Raw genomic sequence first — 14,956 nt, 5'->3', positions numbered from 1 at the left:
GTCAAATTATTGCATCCCCTAGTAGGAGTCATGTGGGTGCTTCTCCTGTTTCTACATTTATAATGCAGGCAGCACTGCAATACCTAAACTACGTCCTTGTGTCTTTTTTTTCTTTTATACTTTATCACATGTAAAAATTGTCCATAGAGACGTGACAACCAGAAAGAAGCAAGACGCTGAAAACCTGTAAGCGAAACTGATGTCTATTTTAGCAGCTCCGTAGGTAGGTCAGCCTCGACACCTGGCCACTGGTGAACAGTGGTGCAAGCAGAAAAAAAAAAAAATTAAAACCAAATATAAAATAAATTTTCAAATTCCACAACGAATAAACTTCTTTGAAATCTGTAAGACAGACGGTGCCCAGTGACCACGAGGCACTCGCAAAACCACCTCCAAGAAGCCCGGGCGCAGCGGCCGCCCTTACGCAACCCGCTGCTGCCCTGCTGGGCGGCTCGGAGCGGGGCTCGGCGCCGAGCGGCGACAGCCCTGAGCGCCGCCTCGGCACTTCGCTGCTACCACAGCACCGCCCGCCCCGCTCCAGCTCGCCGGAATGAACACAGTTCGTTCGCCGGCAGCTCTGGCGGTGCAGAAAGGGTGCATTCCCGCGGAGAGCTGGCGCGGGGCGGTGGGACTCCCTCCGCCGAGCGACAGGGACGCTGCAGGTCCCGTCCCCGGCCGAGCCGGCAGAAGCTCTCAGGAGAGGCGTGAGGCGCTCCGGGATCCTGCGCTGTGCCCAGCGCCCCGCGCCATCCCGGCGCGCAGCTCCGCGGCTGCCCCCGCCCGCCGCGCCGCTCGGCCCCGGCGCTGCCGCTCCCGCCCCGCTCCTCTCCCGGCCGCCTCCCTCAGCAGGGAGAGCCGCCCGCCCGCCCGGCCCCCCCGGCCCCCCGGCCCCGCGTCCCGCAGCCGCCCCCCCGCGGGGTCACCCGGGGACAGCGCCCGCCTCCCGCCGCAGGAAGCGCCGCAGCCGCCCCGGCGCCTCCCGCTCGGCGCTCGCCTGTGGCAGGTGAGACTCGCCGCGTCCCTCCCCGCTCCCCCGGGGGCCGCCCCGCACGCTTTCCCTGCCGGCCGAAGGGACGGGGCCGTGGGGACTCCCCCGGGCCGGCGTGTGGGGCGGGAAGCCCGAGCGGGGGTTCCGCAGGCGGGCCGGGCGGGGGTCCGGGCCGCGCTCCGGTGCCGGCGCTGGGCCGGGCGGCCGCGCACCGGCGGGGATGGAGAGGCGCCGGGCGGGAGCGGCGCCGCCGGCCGCCCCCGCAGCCCGGGCCCGGCCTGCCGCCGGGGCGGGGAGGCCCCGGTGTGCCGCCGACCGGGCGATGCCGCTCCCTGCCCTTCCCAGACCTGCCGGGCTCCCCTCCCGGCCCCGGGCTCCCCGCGCCGGCGAGGACCGGGCTGGAGCTGCAAGGGCAGCATCAGCTGCTGCGTGTCCCCCGGCCCTGCGTTTTGCCAGACGTATTTACTGGCTACACGGGAAGAAAATAGGCTCCAGGAAGGGCTACGTCGTGTTTGCTGCTTCTGCAGAATTCATTCCACCCCTGGGAACTGCTCAGACCCCACAGGAGGGGCCGGGCTGCTCCATAGGGAATTCAGGCGCTCTCCCTGCGCGGCGCGTGTGGGAGCGCTGAGCTCAGCTGGGATGGCAGCATGGGAGATGGCTGGGAAGCCCTGGGGAGTTCGGTCACAGATGGCAGCGGCCGTGTGTTATCATTCCAGACTGCACTCTGTGACCAGCTGACAAATCGAAACAAGCTGTAAGAACCTCTCTGCGAATGTAGTAAGGCTGTTTGCTAATCGTACTTGTGACTGCAAAGGATCATGAGCCAACTGGCTTTTTGTTTTTGTTTTTTTTTTTTTTTCTTAATGGATGCTACAGGCCTCCTACTCGAGTGAAGCCAATACCCCTCATGCAAAAAACCAGAGTTGCATAGGGTGCTCTGTGGGATGGGGGAGTGATGTAAACAAACTAACACACAATATTATGTGGAAAATGGAATATGGAGTAACTTATGTCCTGCAGCAACAGGTGGCAGAGCTGAGGAGAACAGAGTGCATGTCCTGGCTCTCTGTCTTGCATGTTTGTCGTAGCACTATATTCTTCCATTAGGTGTAGGACTTTGTTTCACCAAAACAGTGGCAAAACACGGAGCGAAGTGAGCGCTGCCGCCGCAGGTCATGCAGCACGGAGCAGTTGTGCCCTGGGGCAATCAGGAGGCAGTGAAAAGAGGAAAGAGCCTCAACAAAAAGCAAGCACTTGCAGAATGTATTCGAGAATCAAATCACAGTTCTTTCTCACCTTAAAGTTTTTTCTTCCCCCCTGCCTCCCCCCCCCCCGCTCCCCGAAAGTATACCTGAAAGAAAATACTTCAGGATACTGAGGCCCTAAACCAGTGGTAAAGGAAAACAGAGAGATACTGTGTATCATTTAAAAAAAAAGTTCACAGAGTCAATCTACGCAGGCAAAGTTGCCAAAAGTGGTAAGACTTGCTTAAGAATTTAAAGCACAACAGAATGCTTGGCTGCAAAAGCATAAAGTCTTGGCCTTTTTTCATTGAATCAATAAACATAAACTGAAAATAGACAGATTTAATATAAATTTATAGTGAGCAGTTGAGATAAAACTTGAACAGAATAAATGAGAAGGCATTGTTAGGAAAAAAAGGCTTGGGAAACGGTACCAGGATTTATTAGGGAAATGAAGAAAGACATATTGTCTCAGATTTAAAAAGGAAATCTCTTAAAAAATGAGGCCTAGCAGAAAGAAAGGGAACCTGTTAATACAACAATACTTTGTTTTCATGGAAAAAGCAGCAATGGAAACATTTTGAGAAAGAAAGGGCCAGGGAAAAAAGTTAAATCAAAATGTCCTTGAAAATTATGGAAACATCCTATTAAAAATAAACTAATGTGTTCCAGGTAACACAAACATTTTAGAAAGTAATATTGAAGTAAAGTGACTAGCTTAATAGAAATGAACAAAAAGGACATGGGATAGTATTACTCAGAAGGAGCTGAAATGCTGGAGATAAATTACATTAGTTTTCATCACACAAATTGTCACAATCTGGAGATCAACCCGAGTAAGATAAAACCAGAGAGGCAGCTTGCAGAAAAATTGTGGAAAAGGATTAGGAATAGTCAGTAGGAAACAGAGCATAAGTAGATAGCTGAACTGCTACAGGCATTTCTGGAGAATTTTATATGGGAGGGAAGGATGCCACACTGCTGTCCTAGGGAATTGTGAGCTCCTTTTGCTACGTGGATGGCAGATAAAGCTAGAACCCCAGACCCTGAGAATTTACTGTTTTATCTTCTTGGCACATGAAGATACTCTGGAGAAACCTAAGAAATTCTTGAATGTACTATGGGCTGCACTTCCAGAAAAAGGACTAAACAGGAGAACAGCTGATATAGGATGGCGTATCTGCAATGACAGGGGGATGTCAGAAGCAAGGCCAAGAAAGCTAAGGAGGTAGACTCAAAACTCCCTTATGGGACATTGTAAACCAAAGCTACTTACAGAAAATACAGATTTTATACACACCTGAAAGACAATAGATTGTGAGGTGATTTCCTGGAAAGTGTTACCAGCTATAAGGGGCAACTGTGATAAGGGCTGAGGTTCAGCCACTCTTGTACAGCAGCATGCACACAACTATGAGGTAAGTTACGTTACAGGATGTCCTGCAGACCAGGAACAGCCTAATAGCTATCCTGTACCAAGCTGGGCTTTCTAGGCCATGACAGACCAATATTTTATGTAATGAAAAGGGGCAACTAATTACTTCATCTACCCAAAGGAAATGTAGCATTTTTAATGGGGTGTTTGACACCATAACAGAAAAAAAACCCCAAACCAAACCATGAATGAAAAGGAAGGAAAGCTTTTGTAGAAGGAAAATATAAGAACGTGGTGTAGTTACAAGAATATAGACAGCTAAGGAAAAGGCATTCCATAAATAAAATTAGAGAAAAACCAGTAAAATCCTGACCTTTCCAGATCAATAAAACAATTTAGCCCCATTTGCAATCAGTCATAAATAATGGCAGTCATTCTAACAAAAGATATTTTACATTAGGGTACATTCTGACACAAACTTTACATTTAGCTTTCTGACCTTGGCTTTCTGAATATGGACCAGTTTTATTTTACTGTTTTTATGAAATTCTTAACACTTCTGTTACAATTAGTCCATTTGCATTTAAAAAAATGTGCTATGGAGGGGAAAACAATAATATCATTCCTAATTAGTTCTGTCCCTACAAGTTGAACAAAATGTGCAGAACACATGGAACCTATGAAACTTAAGGAACCTATGGAACTTAGGCTGAAACACAGGTAGAAATATGCAGGATCTTCCAAACATTTCCTGTTTTTTATATTAATGGTTTAATAAACCAATAATGGGAGGAAGAAAAAGATCCGCACAAATTTTCAACGTATTAGCTAAAATGTTGCACTTGTCTGACATATAGTGGCTATAATTCAAACAAGATATTGGGGCTGCATTATATAAATGGTACTATGAGTTCTGTCCTCTTCCTTGGTGAATTAAGGTTTTAGCCATAGTTAATATATGTGAGGAGGTTGAGTCTAGCTGTTTTTGGAAAACAACAGAACACAAAGGCCACATGGTTACTTCAGAGAGAGGCACAAGAGAAGCCCTTGACTCTCTTCTGTATGACTAGGTCCTGGCGGTGAACCTTGATCAAAAATATGGTAAAGTAAAACTACAGGAACTTTACCTGTCCTGCTGGTGAAGGTAAGGAGATTTTTGTTAAGAGGTTTGATTTCTGAATGACACGTAACCGCGTTAGGCACGAGTCGAGGGAATGTAATACTTGGCGTTGAGATAAACTGCTGAGATCCTGTTTGTGAACTAGCCAGTGGAAGATCAAATGACAAAGAAAACTGAGTAACTAAAATACACAGGAAGACTTTTAAAGGGTTCTGAGTCTCAGCATTGCAATTAAAGACCATTGGAGTGGAAAATGTTGTAAATAACTTCTATGACTTTGGCAAAAATATGTCATATAACACTGCCTTCCTAATTTTGTTGGGATAATGACAGGTTGATAAAAAAGTAAAAGGGGACTGTAAATAAGTAAATAAATAAATAAATAACCACCTAAATAATTAAGTATGGTAAAATAGGGACCACCGTGTTATGAAATGCAGAACAGGAAGGCATACATCTAGAACTGGAAACTCAGACTCTACTTACTTTATGTGTGCACATTTTGTTCTCTTTTAGTCCGGCCAGGTTGTATAGATTTAAGTTCATTTATAGTGATTTTTTAAAATATGTGATGTCTTGAGATATTATAGATGTTCTAAGGATCTAAGATATGCCCAGTCCTCTGGGATTTAGATGGATAATCTCATAAGGTACAGAGTCATGCAGTAAATCCAGAAATATACACATGCATAACGCAAAATCTTAATTATTGTTTGCAGTTAATTAAAATGCTATTTTTGGTTGTTTTGCCTCCCTTTGGCATCTTCAAAAACTAATTAATTCTTAACTGTGGGTGGTGGGATTAGGATTGGCAGCAAAACACACCTCAAACAGCCCACCAGCATCATAGGGCTGTATGTGCAGAAGTTCTGCCGAAGCAAAGATCACATTCTTGAGAAGTTAGATAAAGGTTGCTCTTGTTCTTGCCGCCAAGATTATTTTTATCACATTGTCAACATAGCTGTTAATGTACAAGCATGCAGGTGAGATACAGAACACACGAAACTCATAAAAAAGGTGGAGATGTTGTATGCACGTGCAATTAGAGCACTGGGGATGAGATGTACATAAAAATGCTGAAGGGGAGCAAGTGTTCGCTTGACAGATTAAGGAGCTGGCTGGCACTGTTCCTTGTAGCAAACTGCTTGGTGACATTTATGGCACTGATAAATAAAATTTGTGAGCAAATATCATTAATTGATGTAGTTCAAGGAGTGGCTGTTTGGCACGTTTCTATGGGGGTGGTAATTCAGGTGCATAACCACAGCAGCACTGACGGGTTTTGGTTTTTGTTTTGGTTTATTGTTTTCTATAATGTTGCAGTTGTTTCAGAGTACAATGAGATTTTTTGGCTTAGAAGTGCTGCTGTAATTGGTTTCTGGGACTTTCTTGATTTGACCTAATTGGACGTTTGGAAAGTTTGCCAAAGTACAGGGTAGAATTTTGCCAGTTTTCCATCAATTATTAATAAAGCTCATTTGGAGGATCAATTAGAGGTTCAAAAATAAGATTTTTGTACCAGAATTGTTATAAAACCAATGAATTCTATTTTATTAATGGATATTTTCAATACTGAATGAGGAAAAATGGTGCTATAATGAGCAGTAAAGGCATAGGGCTTTTTGAGATAATTTCCCCCCTTCAGGTTATTATTATGTTATTTCAGTAATTCTGTAATCAGGGTGGGGAAGCACTTTAATTCTGATTTGTAGTGATACTTTTGGCAAAATTCAAATTGTTGCTTTTAAAAAATCATTAGACTATTAAAAAGTGGGTTAAACAGGTAAGATTTCCTGAAATGTTTATTTCCTTTTCACAGTGCTTGAAGTTAAAGTAGCAGCTTTCTAAATGTCTTTAGAAATAATGTGTACTTTATGTGTGCACATTTTGTTCTCCTTTAGTCCGGCCAGGTTGTATAGATTTAAGTTCATTTATAGTGATGTTTTTAAAATATGTGGTGTTTTGAGATATTATAGATGTTCTAAGGATCTGTGCTTGAAGTTAAAGTAGCAGCTTTCTAAATGTCTTTAGAAAGAATGTGTAACTGCTCTTGGTGTGTCTGAAGACCTAGTGAATTTAAAGACATGAAGCGATATATTTGGAGGAAGGAAAAGCTGTTAATGTATGCCATCATCAGTTTCTGATCATACCAGCTCCTCCCCAAGTTCTCATTTTCATAAAGATAATTTAAAAGCAACATGCAAGTGGTTCAGCCTGTCTCCATGCATTTGTAATTTGTTTGTTTGCCTGGTACACAAGTATAGATTTGGTGGATTGTTTTTTCTACAGTCAGAGGACTGACTAGGGTGGATAAGTTAACAAGCAGGAGGTTTCTGCATGTTGGAATTAGCAGCTTATCTGTCTTATCCATTGCTTGTTTGTTCATGTTTTACTCATTCAGATGTGTCCTACAGGAAAGGAGATACCCAGCTATTACGGTAGTGCCAGTTTCTAATTTGTTTCAGGAGTTCATAGCCATGGGTCTGAGCGCATCAGGAAGGACCTGTAGGTGTTTCCATACTACTTCTTATTGTATTTGGGTCATAAGTAAGTTTTTAATCTTCATGGTATTGGGTTTCAGCTGACCGGGTATCTAAAAAAAAGTGTAGCGCTGCTATGCTATGCTATGCATAGCTATGCCATGAGTTGCTATATTTACTCTTTAGAAGTCAAGCAAGAGCTTTTACTGAGGCATTTCCCTCTGCAAAGCTTTATGTACACCAGGTAACACTGCCACTCTGCTGCAGTGCTTGAAGGTCACTTGAAAAGCCAGAGTTTTGACTAAAGTGGGACTCTTCCTTCCTTCTTCTTCCTTCCTACAGAGAGATTTTTCAGGCTGGCCTCCAAAGTACCTTCTGGGATTTCTGACAGATCAGGCTTTCTAGAGGAAGGAACTGCTTCTTTTGCAGGCACTATTAGCATAAATATCACAACATGAATCCCATAATCACACTCAGATGACACTTTCCTCTTCTATGTCAGGCAAATTGAGTTTAATTTGGCATTTACTGAAATATGACTGTTGAAAATCTACCAGCACTGCATATTACACTGAGCAGGTATATATGCTACACCATGCGCTACACTTGGGGCAAAAAATGGCAACCCATTCTAAACTAATAGAATTATAGTGCTATCCATTATAGCATTGTTTCTAGCACTAGAGTAATATTTCTGTTCCAGTTCTCTCAAGAGAATTTAGGAACCAAAATACTTCCATGAAAACTGTGTGCATATCTCCAAAATCTTCCAGAAATTCAGCTATGAATGGATTCAGGATGAAGATGGTGATCTCATTTGTTGCATGCGTTGGGCCTGCTAAAATAAAGCTTAGCAAAATGCTGCTAAAGCAAGAGTGAAGAATGAATGGGAAGATTATAGAGCATTATTTCACATGTTTTTACTTACTGAAATGAGTAGATGACCTCACCTTCTCCAGAGTAGAGATAGCAGGCTTCTACCTTCTGTTCTGAACTTAGTAGAAAGGTGGAATCTCAATTCCTAGATTTTGTTATTTTTACTCTAAGGTGGAGGTTGTTTCCCAGCATGTCTATGTTTCTTGCTCTCTTTTCCATAGGAATGATTGCTTACGAAGAACAAGTTGGTTTAGAATAGGACAAGCTGCACGATCCCTCAATTAATACACCCACCCACCTGGTAGTTGAACTCCATATGGTCTTGGATTAGGAATGAGAGAACTTGCAAAACTCTTGCTTCTGTCAGGCCTCCAAAATCAAGACTCTTCCCAGTGTGTTTTAGCTTTGCCTCAGAGTAACCCAGTTATAATTACTCCAACTGAAGGAGCCTTTCCAAACCCCAATCTTTTAGCTGAAACCACTGCGGTTTGGGAAAAGGGACCTGGTTTCAATAGGACCTCTACACATCTTCCCACTCCTTCTCTCCCAGCTATGTTCACTCTTCATTTGTTTCTTCTCAAAAGAGATGTCCCTTGTCCACTGCTGAATGGGAACCGTGTGGCAAGCCTTTGGTGCTGCCACAACCACTTAAACTAGAGGCTCTTCTGCAGGCCAGTTAAATGCTATTTCTTCTTGCCTGATGGGCTGTCCTTACTATTGTGCTCCTTGACCATCCCAGTTGGTATGATGATAAAATTACAGATCTGAGCTACTGAAACTTGTCATTTGTCATCTACTTGTTGCATTAATATTAATTTGTTAATGTGAAGTTTCTTCTGATACATATTTTAGGAAAATCCAATCTAGGTCCACTATAATGAAATTTGGAGCCATAACTCATTAAAAAAATAATCACAGATCGCACTAGGACAAGAATGGTCTTGATGATCTGTTTGGAGAATAAGAAGAGTGAATTACTGGTTTTGTTTACTCCAGTACCCATCTAGCCCAGTTGCCCTTGGCTGATGAGCAGAGGATGCTTGCAAAAAGACTGGAAGAAATAGAAAAAGTGTAGGAGTTCCTAACTTCTGGCAGTCAGAAGATATGGGAATTTCCTAAACCAGAAATTTCACTGGATTGCATCATCATGTTTATTGGCCATTGATGGACATGTCGACCATAAATTGTCTGATCTGTTTTGAACTTTCCTGAACCTCCACATCATCCTTTGATAACAGTCCAAATAGCCTTTTTTAGTAAAATAGTTTTTGCAATAAAAAGGAGAACATACACAAATTCCTGTTTAGTCTGGAAGCTGGCTTCTGTCTAGGAGAGCTGAGACCTCTTTTTCCCACTACTTTCTTGCTGCAATTTAGAAACACAGATCTTAAAAATATTTTTTTGATAATAATTTAATCTTACTGTTTTCTTTCAGTTCAGATTTTTTTTGCCTGTGTTCATTTGGTTTTGTGGACTGAGCACTAATTTTCTGTGTCATGTGCAACCCTGCATAACTTGAAAAAAATCTCCCTGCTGTGTTTTTTCATGACAGATCGAAAATGGATATGAACTGTGTATTGGAGGTTAGAATGTGCCTCCAGATTTGTTTCTCTTTCTTTTGCTTTCCTTCTTGTTATTTATTTTTCTTTCCTATTTGTCTCAATTTTCATTCATTTCTCTTCTGTTCTCACACATCTGCTCTGGTTCCCCTTGAATTCTGGTGGTAGGATGGAACTGGATCTATGTATAAATATATACGTATTATTACATTAGGTTATTTTTATATTCCCCAGAAATCTCTTAAACAGACATATATTAAACTGTATTGGAAAATGCAAAATGAAGAGGAAAAGAAAGAGTATATAGCACTACTGGTTTATTTTCCATTTTCTTTTTCAGGAAATGGATATTTGCCCCAGACAAAGACTAGAGGATATTGGTCAAATACCTTCAGTTAACACCAAAGTGTTTTGAAGTGTTTCATGGCATTTAGAGAAGATTGGCACCAGTTAGCATTAATAATAAATGGAAATTAATCTAAAGTCATTGTAGTCAAGTACTGTCCATCAGTTTTGTTGCGTGTTTAAGCACTGCTTATCCATCATTTAAAGAGGGACTCACACAGGATGCTTTCCTGCTGTGCTGACTCACTCCTGGTAGTCTAAAAATGAAAAGGGCATGTATGCTTCCTGATTTTCACATTCCTTTTAACACTTTTAAAACAAAATGTTTTGGATTCTCTTTGTCTGTCAAAAGGCAAAGTTTTCATTTAATCAGCAGACTGGAGCAATTTTTAAACTGCTTTACTGTGCATGTTTTCATCTTTAATCACCGTGTCCTCATGCACTGCAGTACTCAGGAAGTAAGAGGCCTGGGAAATTGCAAATAAAACCCGTATGTCTTGCCTCATTCAGAAAGTGATTAGAGGGTCCCGTGTCCACCAGATAATGTGTGCTAGGTGGTCAAGTGATTCAGCTTAGCTCATGTTTCATTGCCTATGCTCTGCCTGCTTGTGTACAAACAAATTAAAAATGGAACAGGTGAGGTGTGTAGTACTTCTGAGAAAAATGCAAAGTCATTTGTATCAGAACTGATGTGCTGAAAAAACACTCTAAAATCAAAGATCTGTAGAGCAAAACAAGCAAACCAGTAACAAGGAAATCTGGTCGCTCATATCAGATGCACAATGTCCATTTCCATTAGAGAGCCCAAAGCAACTAAAGCTCTCCCCTGCCTGCCCAGCCCTGAGGTGTGAAAGCCAGACAAAAATTACTTAGGAGGAAAAGTAAATTGAGAGCAATAAAGGATAAAAAGCTGAAATCCACCGAGGTACCAAGTTAAGTTGTTGTGTTAAAATGCAAAACAAAGAATATGGTTTCACTGACAAGAGCCTTATGCCCTGAAAGGTGTACAGGTTCTCTTCCAGCTCATCTCAGAGCTGGACCACGGTCCAGGCATTCCTGGACCAGCTATCAGGCATTTGATGAGGTCAATGTTAGGTCACTTTTTGATTGAAGGAAAGTTTCTGGCTCCTGCATTTGTGAACAAAGTCACAGGCTGTGCATAACTGATGCAGTGGGAAATTGTACCTGTACAAGACCTGAACTTTGCTTCTCAGAGAGGAGGAAAATGCTGTAGTTACTGTCCTGGAGCAAGCTATAGGCTGCCTCCCTCTGCTCCTCCCTCCCTCTTTAGTGCCCGCTCCAGTTCAGGCAGCACAGATATTGCAGGGTTTCAGAGGCTCTTTGACATGTCCTGCAGTTGGACTGAACCCTTATTCCATGAATGAGAAAAGCATTTATGTGAATGCATGGTAGTCACAGCACATCCCTGAAAATCGAAGAGAACTACAAGACCTTTCCTTTTGCCATACAGAAGTGGTGTTTCAGGCACTGGGAGGGCCATCGATAGAGAAAGTCACGGAAGGCTTAGGGTCCTAGATTTCCCAAATCTGGGGACTTACAGTTCATGTGCAAGTATCATTTTCTGCCTAAGCAGATAGAAGGGAAACTGTGGTCATGTGAGGACCCAGGAGCATCTGTCCTCATGCAAAGAAGGTGCCTAGAGGAACACTTTGAAATACTTTGACATATCTATTCCAAAAGATGCAGGGAATTGGCATCAGACTATGGGAGGAAGCCATACCTCTCCAGTATCCACAAATACTTGCTCTTGCCATCAGTGAATGGTGTTCTGTGTCATTGCATTCGATGGGGATGATGACACATTTTAAGGCTCCTATTCTGTCACATGGCTTTGTGTCCCTGCATTTTAGTCATTTCAGAGTAGTGCATCATCACCACCCCAGTGGCTTATGCTGTGCTCTGTGTTTAGCAGCACATATTTATGACATGGGGAGTGAAGAATGAAGTCTAACTCAAGTCCTTAACTAACCCGTAAGTGATGGATTAACTGCCTACTGCAATCTTTTGCTAAGTATTAATCACTTAACATTATTTTCATTTTTTCAAAAAGTCTTTTGCTGCCTTCGTATGTCAGCACACAACTGAGTTTGAAATATGGTTTGAGGGACTCCTGATACACTGCTGTCGTTAACCTGACAAGGGACCTGTTGTGTTACTTTCTGAGTGCAGGAAGAAGTGCATGTGGATGGGCTACAGCTATCAAGGTTTGCTCTTGCTTTACAAACCTGTCTTCCTGGCTGTGGTAGAGTTAAAAAAATAATTACAAGTTTTTTCAAAGGATCACCCACATACACATGGTATGAGAGCTCTTTTCTTTGTTGGTTTCATTTTATTTGTACATGACTCACTCTTGGCAAAATGAGTGAGCCTCATGAGCCTGTAAAAATTCTGTTTGGATTAAATGATTTGCATTAAATGATTTATAACTGCAAGGAGGCTTTAATATTCCTGTAATTCCTTAAGGAAAAACAAACTGATCTTATTCTTTCAAGTAGCTATTGCTTTCACGCCTGTTACTTCAGACGCCATCTTACTCGCTCAAGCTGATAGCTGCTAATGAGACTCTGGGTACTTCTTCCTTGCTTTCCCTGCCTCATGAATTAGAGATGGGTGGTGGGGATGCACTGTCATCTTTTTCTGAGAATATTCTTCTGAGCGTGACTGAAGGCCAGGAAACCTACAGCCTCCCAGACCTGCTTGCCTTGCTAAGAGCAAGGAGCAGCATTTGTGCTGGCCTGACGTGGGGTGATCATGTTTCCGAGACCAAATTTACCAAAGTTTTGTAGCCCAGAGGCCCATCAGTCTTAATTTTCCTGTCAGAGCCTGTGTGCTGGTTACAGCCACCTCGTTCCTGACTCCTGCACGGATCAGCTGTCAGCAGCTGTCTCACACCCTGACCCCTTGGTTCCCCAAGTTCAGAGATGTGGGGGCAAGAGGAGAGCCCTCACCGGGCATCCCTGCAGGGAGGGGACTGTCAGCTGCCGGCAGCCACCGAGGCTGCCCGCACCCTTGGGACAGAGGCGTCGCAGCAGGCTGCGCCTGTCAAAGCCCATGGGAAATGCATGCGAGTCAAGAGCGGGACAATCCAGCCGGATGCACGACGTGCCATCAACAAGCCCTTTAACTTCGTGTTTGCGCAGTGCCGCGGCTGCTCTGGCTGCCCACTCCAGAGGCTGAGGCGCGGCACAGTTGTGAAGTGGGGGCCGCTGCCTTCGGCCTCAGACCACGGGGAATCCTCCTCCTCTCCCGTGCCCGTGCCCTTCTGACAGGACGACCGCGGCCACGGGATTTTAATACTCGAAGTAGAAAAGCGCCGCGGTCCCCGCGCAGCAGCTCCCCGGCCGCCCGCAGCCGCTCGCCGCGCCCGCACCTCTCCGCCCGAGCCCCCGGGGCGAAGCGGTCACTGGCGGCGCCCCGGAACCCGGCTCCAGCGGCGCTACAAGTGGCCGCCGGGGGCGGTTTCGGCTCCGGCTCCGCCGCGGTTTCCCTCCGCCCCACGCCCGCCTACCGGCGACCCTCTCCGCGGCGCGGAGGGGCCGCGGGGCGCGTTGCGTAACGCGGCGCTGGGCTCCGCTCCGCCGCGCGTCGCTCGGGGCGGCGGGGCGGCGCGGCGAGGCGGGTCGGGTCGCCGCGGCCGGAGGTGAGCGGTGGCGGCGGGGCGGGCGGAGCCGGGCCGGGCCGGGCCGGGGGGGCGCAGCGCGGCGCGGCGTGTGCGCGGCCCCGCGGGAGGCGGCGGCGCAGGCGAGGGGAATCCAGGTCACGTCCGCAGCCAGACGGCGGCTGGCGGGAGGGACGCGGCGAGAGGCAGCGCACCGCACCGCACCGCGCCCGGGCGTGCGGCGAGTGCGCGGGGCAGCGCGCCGCTGCGCTCCGCCGGTAAGTGCCGCGGGTCACCCGGGCTGCCGCTCGGCGGGCAGCGCGCCTGGCCGCGGGCGTGGGCGAGCAGGGGGTGCCGGCCCCGCAGGTTGGCGTCCCGGAGCGCCCCCGGGGAACCGCGGGGCGAGCGCGGGGGAGCCGAGCCGCGGTCCCCGGCCGCTCACTATATTTAGCCGTCACCGGTGCGAAGAGCGGCGGCAGCGGCGCGCAAACGCTGCCGGGGACAGAGCTCCGCCGGCCCGTCGGGGCGCCGCCCGCCCGCCCGCAGCATCCGGGGGTGGCAGGGGGCGAGCGGCGGCACGGCCCGGCGGGGAGGGCAGGGAGGGAGCCGCGGCACCGCCGGTATTCATCACCGCGGGGGGCGGCGGGGCCGGGCCGGGGGAGCGGCGGCGTGTGCGGCTGCCGGCGCTTCCTGATTTATTTATGTTTGCAGCATAGGTGGTATTTTCCCGTTAAGAGTTTATCCATTGAAGTTTTCTATTTGACTTTCTAAAGCGGCGGCGACAAGAGCGACAGAAATCCGCGAAGTTAAAGAGCCAAATGTGTTAATTGTTAACTGAATATAGACGAGGAAGGTTTGTAGTGGGTGGATTGATCAGGCAGCGTACGAGTAAAAAGGAAAAGGCAAAATTGTCAGCCAGGTGCCGGTAGGAAGGAAGAATCGCACCTGTTCTGGTGAGTGATAGGAGCCCCATAGCCCCGTGGTCCCCCGAAACCTTGTTTACCCCTCTGTGATCCGGATGGAGGAAGGCAAAACGCAGGTTAAAAATGCTGTAATTAATGACCAGGAAGGCAAACGGGACATTTTTTTCTACAGTATAAGCCGTGTTCCGTTTAGTCTTTTAACACAAAATTTGTGCATTCGAACTGAGCCATCTGCTAGTTATAGTAACATATTTAGCGTTTATTTACAAAACTTAGTCTGTCATAAATATATGCTTGCATAATTGATAGACCAGATATTTTTATAAGAAATGGTTTGTTTTCCTTTTACAGTTCAGTACTACTTGTGTGTTGAGACAATTTTCTAGATTTTGTGGTTTCTGTTTTCCCTTCTGAATAAACATTT

The 14,956-nt window shown here is 46.0% G+C and overlaps 1 protein-coding gene across 23 annotated transcripts in view; it reads left to right on the top strand.

Moving 5' to 3' along the window:
• Nucleotides 1-869: 869 nt before the first annotated feature.
• Nucleotides 870-14,956, top strand: part of THRB (thyroid hormone receptor beta) — a 169,323-nt gene continuing 155,236 nt past the window's right edge. For 8 of the 23 annotated variants that reach the window (XM_030264982.4, XM_072925713.1, XM_072925702.1 and 5 more), the window contains exon 1: nt 13,748-13,887. The gene's annotated coding sequence lies outside the window, so the exon portion shown is untranslated. Of the gene's footprint in view, nt 1,004-13,157; nt 13,652-13,747; nt 13,888-14,956 lie in introns of those variants that run through there. The other 15 variants (XM_030264983.4, XM_072925722.1, XM_072925705.1 and 12 more) reach the window with 5 other exon arrangements.

This window comes from Taeniopygia guttata, chromosome 2 (assembly GCF_048771995.1).
Source record: "Taeniopygia guttata chromosome 2, bTaeGut7.mat, whole genome shotgun sequence".
In the NCBI taxonomy this organism is placed as follows: Eukaryota; Metazoa; Chordata; class Aves; order Passeriformes; family Estrildidae; genus Taeniopygia; species Taeniopygia guttata.
Note: the sequence above shows the minus strand (reverse complement) of the source record. Positions and strands in the feature narration are given on the sequence as shown.